Source organism: Drosophila novamexicana, unplaced genomic scaffold (assembly GCF_003285875.2).
Source record: "Drosophila novamexicana strain 15010-1031.04,08,12 unplaced genomic scaffold, DnovRS2.1 tig00000434-arrow-pilon, whole genome shotgun sequence".
Lineage (NCBI taxonomy): Eukaryota > Metazoa > Arthropoda > Insecta > Diptera > Drosophilidae > Drosophila > Drosophila novamexicana.
Window position 1 is genome coordinate 3,348,425 of NW_020824802.1, and position 9,139 is coordinate 3,357,563.

A 9,139-nucleotide genomic window follows, 5' to 3' on the forward strand; every position below is an offset into this window, starting at 1 on the left:
GTCGAAAAATGAAAAATTATAAAAATCTACCGAACTGCTTGCAAGTAGAAAGCGAGTGGAGAAGAAGAAGACATGACTTTGCGAATTATAGACATAGCAGTGCTTAGAAACCACAACAATGAGTTAGAAGGGTGCAGAAGCTAAGATCATAGGCTGTAGCCTCAAACAAAAAACGGATAGCAAGGACAGAATTTGTGGTGTGCTTTTTTTATTGTCGAGTCATTTGTTTTCATTTTGGTTGTTGTTGATTCTTATGAAAAATGTTTTGAAGTTATCATTGAATTGTGCGCATCGGCAGAAATAGCTGCAGACAGCCGGGTGTTGTGTTTGCAACCTCGTTTTCGCTCAGGAAGTATTTCTAAAAAGGGCTTTTGATCCAAACGCCTGCTCTTTCTCTTAATTACTCAATGCTCTCCCTCGTTAAGTTAGGCCCGTGCATATCATTGTTGGTGTGCATAGAAGAAACAAATGCCAAACATAGAAGCCGGGACTCGCTGCTCGAGGTGAAAGCCAATGGATTCACTGGACCATCTGACATCAGAAGTGGGATCCTGTTCCCCTGATCCTCAGTGGCGTGAAATTTTTGAACAACAAAATAGGAATTTCATGGAGTTGGTGCGGGATGTGCAGGCTGGCACAGCGCCTCGTGAATATAAAATTTTGCCAGAATACAAACCCGACGCTGCGATTGCTGACGCAACTGCTTGGAGTTCGACTCTAGATATGATTCTTAGTGAGAATCCGCTCGAGGGTAGCGCAAACGTTATGACTCTCATCTCAATCAAGTCAAGAAGAAAGTTGAAGCGACAACTGCAAGTGTATGAAATAGGACAGCGCCAAGAGACAATAAACGCAGGGTACACTATGGGTGCCGAAAAATAGAAGCAGAAGTTCTCACACATCACTTGCCACTATTGCTGAAGGGAAGGTCATAAAATTGCTGACTGCCGTCAGAAAAAAGACAATCTGGAGGCCCTTGGATGCCACCAAAAGAGCAAAAGTCCAAAGAAACTTGCTATAAGTTTGGAAAGGTCGGACATATTTATACTGTGTGCTCTTCAACTGCTCAGAACACAGTGAAGCGTGTGGAAATGTGCTTGGTAATGGAACCAAAAGTAAGTATACTTATCCATGCTGGTGATTCCTTTGTTTTTTGTTTTGACTCTGGACCGAGTGTTTACTCATAAAGGAAGCTGTGGCTGGAAAATTTTCTGGAAAACGATTGCGTAATGTTGTAATGCTTAAGGTTATTGAAAATGATTCTGCTTGTAGCTCATCGCAAATTTTTACCAATGTAATTATTAATTATTTTATTTGGAAATACTATTTGACGTAGTTATGGACAAATATTTGAAATATGATGTAATGAAAGGCAGAGAACTTTTAAGACAAGGCTATTCATTGATCATTTACCCACAAAAGTTAAGCATTTATAAAGCAAAACTGATTAATGTTGTAACTGAATCAAGAACTTTTGAAGATTGTCTTAACGAAAATGACGAATTAGTTAGAACTGACAGGGTCCGTTTAATAAATGTTTTTAAACCATACATGGAGCATTTCATCCATGGGGTACCAAATAACAATACTGGGCAGTTGGAAATTTGTTTAACTGATCCAAAGAAAACAGTGCAAAGTCACCCACACAGGCCTAGCATAGATGAAAAGGAAACTGTTCGTTGAAAGATAAATGAATTGTTGGCGGCAAACGTTATTCAGCCTATCTGCTCACCATTTGCGAGTCCGATTTTATTGCGAGAAAGAAAAATTTAACCAATCGCTTATGTGTTGCCGATAAATATCCACTGCCTCTAATTTCTGACCGAATTTAAATCTCGCCATGATCAACGGCGGAATTATGTCGTTTTCAAATCTCAAATCTTCGCGTGGAGCCATATCGTTTCCTTTCCTTTTTATACCCTTGCAGGGGGAATTATAATTTTGTCGGGAAATGTGTAACGCATAGAAAGAGACATCTCCGACCCCATAAAGTATATACACTCTTGATCAGTATCAATAGCCGAGTCCACATAGCCATGTCCGTCTGTCTGTTTCTATGCGAATTAGTCTCTCAGTTTATAAAACCTCTAAAACTTTGCAGAAGTTCCTCTTTCTGTTGCACGCAGCACATATATCAAAAACAAACAAAGAGAGGCTATCCTCGGCACGCCGAAGATCTAATACCCTTGCAAACCCAACCCAATTGCATAATGCTTATAGTCCTTTGCCCGTATCTAAGAAGCACAGGGGAAATAGTTAATGCCGAGTTTGGTCAAGATATCTTGAAAAGCAAAAAAGGTTTTTAATCAAAAAACAGGTCTTCAAACGATCGTTCCTATGGCAGATATATGATATAGTAATCCGATGTAAATAAGAATTTGCAAAAACGAAGGGAGCATAGTGAAAATATAAAATGCCGTGTTAAATCATAATATCTTGAATGACAAAAAAGTTTTCCATACAACAACTTAATTTTCGACCGATCGTTCCTATGGCAGCTATATGATATAGTGAGCCGATCCTAATAGGATTTTACATATACATATATGAGGAGCATAGTAAAACTAATAAATGCCGAGTTTGGTCAAGATATCTTGATAAACAACATTTTTATACCCAGAACCCATTACAAATGGGTAAAAAGGGTATATTGTATTTGTGCAAAATAGAAATGTATGTAACAGGCAGAAGGAAGCATCTCCGACCCCATAAAGTATATATTCTTGATCAGCATCAATAGCCGAGTCGATCTAGCCATGTCCGTCTGTCTGTCCGTCCGACTGTCCGAATGTATGAACGCAAGGAGCTCAGAACCTATAAGAGCTAGAGACTGAAATTTTAGATGTAGGTCCTCCTAGTGCCTGCGTAGATCGAGTCTGTTGCCGATAATAGATAGCTTACTCCGTTTCCAAGCAATCGATGAAAATCGATATCGACATCCTTTTATTGAGAAAATTGGGTAAATAATAAGAGCTAGAGTCACCAAACATGATATGTTGCTTCTAGAATATTATATTTATATATCAAGTATCTTTAATTTTATACCTATCGCCACCTCCCCGCTAACACCACAGAGCTATAAATCAAATTAATAACCCAACTTATATTGCCAACCAATCTAAGCCACAATTTTATTTATAATGCTATTTTGTTTTTTTTTTTCTTTTATTATAAGTACTTAATTATTGGTGTGGCTGCTAAGTAGAGGCATAGCAAGTGGTGCGGTCTGTCGCGAGTTCGAGCAGAACTTTTTTTAAATTTATTTGGTGTTGGAATAAGAGGGCTTAGCTTCTTCCCTAGTCGCGAGCTCCCGACTAGAACCTCTTACTTGTTTTTCATACAACAACTTAACTTCCGAACGATCCTATGGCAGCTATATGATATAGTGGTCCGATATTAATAGGCTTTTTTATATATATGAGGAGCATAGTAAAACTTATGAATGCCGAGTTTGGTCAAGATATCTTGATAAACAAAATGTTTTTTCATATAACCAATCGTTCCTTTTGCAGCTATATGATATGGTGGTCCGATCTTAATTGGATTTTGCATATATATGGGGAGTAAAGTAAAACTAATAAATGCCGAGCTTGGTCAAGATATCTTGAAAAAAAAATGTTTTTCATTTAACAACTTAATTTTCAACCGATCATTCCTATGGCAGCTATATGATATAGTGGTCCGATCCAGATGGTTTTGACATATGTGCTGCGTGCAGCAGAAAGAGGGACTTCTGCAAAGTTTCATAATATAGAACTATACTATATAGTTCATAGAACTATACAGACGGACAGACGGACACGGTTTTATCGACTCGGCTGTTGATGCTAATCAAGAATATATAAATATACTTTATGGGGTCGGAGATGTCTCCTTCTATGCGGTACACATTTCACGACAAATTATAATATCCTCTGCATGGGTATAATAAGATATCTACTTGCTAAATAGTTTAGATTAGAAGACTTTATACGAGGAAGAGAAGACTCCGAGCAGAATACTCTGCAATGCTTGTTATAGTCATCACAGAGATCACTGAACGGTTCATGCAAAGCATAATTAGTTGAGCAAAATTAAAGCGATAGGGGTACAAAATTACGGGTTAGTCTAGTAGGGATAGACAGAAGAGTCGACTTCACCAGTAATAAATTTATGAATAAATATTACACACAGCATGGTTCTACGATTAATCAAAGAAGGAAGGTTAATCATTAGAAGTCTGCTGGAGTATGACGGTAACCGCACACGAGGATTCCAATTTAAACCACGAAGGGCAAACCGCAATTGTTTGTGAACCGATTCAATTCTGTCCTGATGGAAAGTATATTGTGGTGACCAGATACATGAGGCATACTCAAGAATAGGTCGTACCAAAGATATATAAAGTGTTATTGTCGAGTACGGATCGTTAAAATCCTTCATCTTCATAAAATCCATCGCTGGATGAAACCCATAACGATTCTGGCCTTATTGACCACGGTCTTAACATGAGAGTCGAATTTAAGTTTATGATCAAGGATGACACCTAGATCATTAACTTCATTAGAAGTAATGTTAACACGCTCCAGCGGTAAGCTATCAAGGATGTAAGAAACCAACCGAAAAGAACCTTTTGGGTTCTGTCACGCAAATACTCTGAAATCCATTTTAAAAGATTGGCTGGGAAGCCGAGAAGGCATAATTTATGAAGCAGTAAGGAGTGGTTGACAAAGTCGAAAGCCTTACTGAAATCAGTATAGATGACGTCAGTCTGCATTCCTTTCTTAAGCCCATCAATTACAAACGAAGTAAACTCAAGAAGGTAAGTGGTTGTAGATCTACGCTTCACGATCCCATGCTGGGAAGGTGAAATAATAGAACTACATAAATGTTGCAGCTGAGAAGGTTTAATTCTCTCAAAATCTTTAGTTATAGCGGATAAATTGGAAATACCTCTTCGGTTTTCGACATCGAATTTACTTATAGAGAGGGATAATGTATGACTGCTTCCAAATGGTCGGAAAAAATTAAGAGTTTACGGACGATTCATAAAGTTTTAAAACAGGTTTACATAATGCTGCAGTGCAGTATCTAAGCACGCAAGCAGGAACACCATCAGGGCCCGGTGAGTAAACCGGCTTGATAGTGTTAAGGTCGCTAAAAAGGGAACTTTCGGTAATAATCGGATTTAAGATGCAGTTTGACCTCTGTAACTGATAAGGATAAGGCTGATGTTTATTATACCTAGAGAAGGAATAGGTAGTTTGAAAAAAAGTTTGCGAACAGATCGGCTGTGCCTGGATCAGTGTTCGCGCTCTCATCTGCAAACTTAACCCAAGAAGGCAAAATAGATGTCTTTCGTTTAGAATTGACAAAGTTAAAAATTGCTTAAGATTATGTGAAAATTGAAGGCGACAACGCCGAAGGTAATCCTTATTACAGATGGAATTTTGAGTAAAAAATTTGATCGGGCAACTGCATAACGGGAGAAATCAAAGTGATTTCCCGATTTCTTAAACTTTTTATAACACTTCGACATCACATTTTTGAACCTCATAAGTTCATTTGAAAACCAAGGAGGCCTATCAGGCCTCGCTGAGTGATCAAGAGGAACGTAGATCGATCAATCGTGGAACGATCAAGAATCGAGTACTAGGTATTATAAAATTATAAAAAGGTTTAATGGCAACATCATACGTTTAGCTAATTCCGATTCCTTGATAGGGAGTCGGGCTGCTAAATCAATGACCATTTCCAAATTTGAACGAATCCAACACGAAAATTAGATAAGGAGATCTGTTTCTTGAATTGCGCACACGATTAACCTGCCGTTAGCACATTTTATGTAGACTATCAATAAAATCGTTTGACGAAGACGGCAACAGAAAGTTTGAGTCTTTTGGCGATGACCTATCGACATCTGGAAGATTAAAGTCCCCAAGAACTACTAAAAGGTTTCCATCAGAAAGTAGGGAGGAGATAGACTTAATAGCATTAAGATGGGTTTGATTGGTGGACAAGTTAGATAGAGGAGGTAATGATGAACATGAAATAAAGATAGAAAAAGTACCAAGTACAACTCTTACAGCCACCAACTCAATCTCTATGATGGGAAGATCAATGCGTTCCGACGAAAGAGCAGACTCCACAGCTATAAGAACTCCTCCTCCGATACGGGAAGCTTGATCACATCTGTAAGTGATCTGATAGAAATATATAAAATATAAATAATTAAAACGCCGGTGTTTTATTAAATCCAAAACAAAACGGAGAGCACAAAAAAAAAAAAACGTCTGTTCGCTCCAAGTGGAAAACCTATTCAAAACGACATGCGATGCATGCATACATATCTATGACTTCGTGTTCCTTTCTTTATCGTGTTTGTCGCCAGATTTATTCAACAGTTATTAATAAAGTATTTGGCAGAAAATCAAAGATTAAAATCAGATATAGATTTTCAAAACTACATATTAACATTTTTAACAGTGTTTTAAATAAATATAATATTTAATTTAGCGCTTGTCCTTTTACTTAGAAACACATAAACAGATAATCTGTATAAAAGTGCCAACTCAAATAATTGGATGTAACAACCACTATATTTGTATATTAAGTTGTCCGTTATTCTTCGTTTTCGGCATCTCTTCCTTATGTTCGGCTTTTTCCTAAGTTTTAAATTCACCGGAAGGAGTTTCTAATGTATAATACAAAGCTACTGAAAAATGCATTAAATTTGTGACAATTAAGGGAGATAGTATTCAATAGAATACTCGAAAAAAAATATGTTCATCGATAATTTATTTCTGTGAAATAATCAAATTTTCATTGGCGCTCGCCAAAAATGTTTATTGCACTGATCTTCGTTTTTGCTTGATATCATTTGATTTCGCTTTCTTAAGCTGTGCAGATAAATTTGCAACGACGAAAAAAAAATTATTTACTCAAATATTGAATTTGAATTTCAAGAGGAAAGTCGTGCAAGCTGCTCATTATTATAGTTCACCATCAATGAGCAACATATTTATATTATAAGCAAGTAAAAGGTTCTAGTCGGGAGTTTTCGACTAGGGGATACCCTGATACGCACTCGTTTGTATTAATAAAGAAAAATAAAAAAAAAGTGCCTTTGGCAGCGCTCGAACTCGCAACTAACCACGCCACTTGCCACAGCCTCTACTCACCAGCCACATTTATAATTGAGTCTTATTGAGAAAAAAAAACTAATTAAAATAGCAGCACTGAAAACAATACAATCGAAGTCGAAGAAGATGCGCATGAATGTTTGTGTGTACATGTATACAGAAATTCTTGGAATTTGCACTAGCTGCCCCATCCAATTGCGCACATAACATTTGGGTTTTTCCTAACCGATCTTAATGAAATTTTCTACACTATATCTTATTCTCAAAACATCTATTGCATTAATATTATGGCTTAAATTAGTTAGCAATATAAGTTGGGTTATTAACTTGATTTATAGCTCTGCGGTGGTACTCCCCGCTGGCGATAGGTATAAAATGAAAAATTCTTGATATATATCTAATATTCTTGCAGCAACATATCAACTTTGGTAACTCTTATTATTTACCCAATTTGCTCAAAAAACAGGATATCGATATCGATTGCTTGGAAACGTAGTAAGTTATCGATTATCTAGGGTAATACATCATTTAAATAAAGCATGCATTTCATGGATAAAGCAAAGATACTTTGCTTCGATCGTAAGTTTAAAACTTTTCGCTCAATGTATTTCGAAAACGAAGCGACGCAAGGTACCATCGACCAGCTTTGCTGAAGGCAGGCTGTCGGCTAACTTCGCTGCTCGAGTCACCATCAGCATTCATTCGTTCGGTTTTTGGAGAACGAATAGCCAGTCGGCAGACATGTCGTGCGAAATCGCAATAGCCAGTTTAGGAAGTCAGGCTAGAAATTTTGCGTCGCATTCAAATGTATGGGCGTTACTCATCTTAGTTTTTATATTGTCTTTGCCCATACTATTGTTTGCAATTCCCTTTCGTCAGTTCCATAGTGCATTTCCGTGATGTGTGGTTAAGGAGATCATTGTGATCGGTCTATTTCTTGGGACAATACCGTTCCTATACGAGAAGACGACGCTTCCCTCGTCCTAATTAGACTATCGAAAGTAAAAATACTTGTGAGTAAAATGAATGAAATTTTAGCCCCAAACATGAAAACATATACTTATTAATTTCACGTCAAATTGTTTTCGACAGGGATAATCGTAGTCAATTTCAATAAGGCGATAGTGTCGATATACATATAAAATCTTAAAGCCGTCCCTTCTCTTTCCCTTGAATAAACGGCAGGGAAACTCCGCTTAACATTTTTCGCGTTCTATGACTGCCGAGATCTCATAACGACAATATTCCTGACGGGGGCCCTCTTTAGCTAAATGATTAACCCTTTGACGCCTCTGATCAGCTTGCCTATCGTTTCATCTTTTTAAATTACTTTAATAATTACTGGTTTGGGAGTAGGCGCGGCCCCCTATCCCTGTTAGGTTTCTTGCCGGTAAAAATTGTGTCCGACCCTCTTGGTGCTTTTTATTGTATGGGCTTTCGCCTTGTTTTTTATGCTAGCAGTTTTTCTTTTTAGCAGTCTCTAAATTCCCCGTACGGTTTGACGCGAATAGTCACCCGAAGAGTGTCAGACGTCTAACCTCGCCCTGAGAGTAAATAAATGATGCACCCCTAGCTAACCCTACTGAAAATCAAACGCAGAGTAAATTTCAGCGGTACGCCTAACTAACCCATCGAGTATTGTCGGTTGAGTAAGTCCCGACCATAAAAGTGAGTTGGTATCCGTCGATTTTTCCTTGAGTTTTAGCCAGACTGGAAGCTGTACCTCGGTTTAAAACACTACACCCTATAAAATAGTATTAAAACCAATTTCCAGATGGGTTGGAGCTATGCGGCACCGCAAGTAATAGCAATATAAAATTTATTCACCGCGGACAATCAGATTTTTTTTTTAAACGACACGTAAAAGTACCAAATTTATACGATAAAGATCTTTAAAAAGTAAAGCTTTTGGTTTATTGGACTTTGCGCATTCGATTCATACGATAAATGTGTGAGCCCCACAATCGGTTGGGCGGAAAGTGGAATGTTGCACGTTATATCACAATTACCGAAAAAAA